Consider the following 1,690-nt stretch of genomic DNA (forward strand, 5'->3'; position numbering starts at 1 on the left):
CTGGGCAGTTTGGTGTACGGGTTTGCAACCAAGGCAAAGTGTGTTTGGTTGACGTTTGATGCTGGGCAAGGTTCCAATGGATAGTACTATGTAGCATGGTGGTTTCTCATTAGCTTCTAAATGTGTTTAGTGCAATAGGGTGGTGGAAAGCTTGGCCCACTTGTTCATGCAGTGTGAGTTTGTTGGGGAACTATGGAGGCGGTTTTGTGCTTTTTTTGAAGTCAGGTGGCTTCCAAGCCTTGACAAAGTTTTGGGATTGGTGGGGTAGTAAGGGTCGCTTCATTGCCCTTGTGGATGCGTGGTTGAAGGGCTTTGTGCTTATCGATCCCTTATTTGACTTGGCAGGAATGCAACCAAAGGAGGTTGAGAAAAGGAGGGGGGGGGGGGGGAGTGGACTTTTCGTGCGGCTCTATTGGAACTTGAGTGGGGTGGATCTCTTGGTGGTGCAATGTGTTAACATTAAGGTCAAGCACACGGTTAGTTTAGAGCCCAGAGAGTCCCCCGATAGAATAGAAGTGGGTGGTGTGTTAGAGAGTCAAATGCTAGGTTTGTCTCTTCTTTGTGCTGGCTCTTGGGGCTGAAGACAAGTATAGAGGCTGAATTTATTGGGTTCATAAAAGGCTTGGTAGCAGCCCATTCCTTGGGGATGAGAAGACTGTGGATTGAAATGGACTCAATGGTGGTGGTGATGGCTATGGAGTCCTCTTCTTTCCCTTGGTTTGTACTATAGTAGTGGTTTGGGTTGAAGGGCTTTATGGATACTATTGAATGGAGGATTTGGCACTGTTTCCATGATGCAAATCCAGTGGCAGACTTTCTTGCAAAATTTGCAACAAGGGATCAAACTTTTTCCCTTTTAGGGGAGTCACCTGAACATATCCGTCATGAGTTGCAGTAAGATACTTCTGAGATCCCAAGATTCAGGTTTTAGTGACAATTTCTTTGCTTTGTCTTTGATATGGGAACCAATGACGTTGGGTGTAATGGGGACAAATGTTCTTGCAGGGTTGAGTGTATGTTGGTTCCTTTGAGTGTGTACTATTACAGGGTTGAGTATATGTTGGTTCCCTTGAGTGTGTACTTCCTTTCATAATTTTAATAAAATTCTAATCCTTTTAGCCAAAAAAAAAAAAAAAAAAACTTAGGAATTCACTTGAAAATGGTGGCTCAACTCTCAAAAGGGCCTTTTATTTTTTTAACAAAAGGATTGAACTTTATTGAATACAAAGAAAATAATACATAATACCAGGAACCAAGTAGACTCAACCGCACAAGATCCATTGCCCTCGGTACATGCTTCCTCATTGGTTCCCTTATTTTTGAATAGAGGATCAGACTTGGAGCACAATAAAGAGAAAACCATATCACAGTCTAATGCCTCTTAGAATACGCGAACAAGTAGACTCAACCAAATCTACACCAAGGGAGTTGCAATGTGTCCTAGTTTAACTCTCTTTGAATGTGCTCAATTCACTCCACAATAGGGAATGAAGTCTGATCCTATGTTGCTCACATTGCAAGAAAATCTGCAACTAGATTTGCTTCATGAAAACAGTGACTAATCCTCCACTCTACTCCTTTTAGATATCCCAACAATTCATATCATTGTTGAAGCATGAAAAAGGGAATCTAAATTGACTTTAAGGCCATCACCATTGCCACTGAATCTGTCTCTATCCATAACTTTGAA

This window comes from Hakea prostrata, chromosome 7 (assembly GCF_041222555.1).
Source record: "Hakea prostrata isolate BN-2017 chromosome 7, UWA_Hpros_2, whole genome shotgun sequence".
Classification (NCBI taxonomy): Eukaryota; Viridiplantae; Streptophyta; class Magnoliopsida; order Proteales; family Proteaceae; genus Hakea; species Hakea prostrata.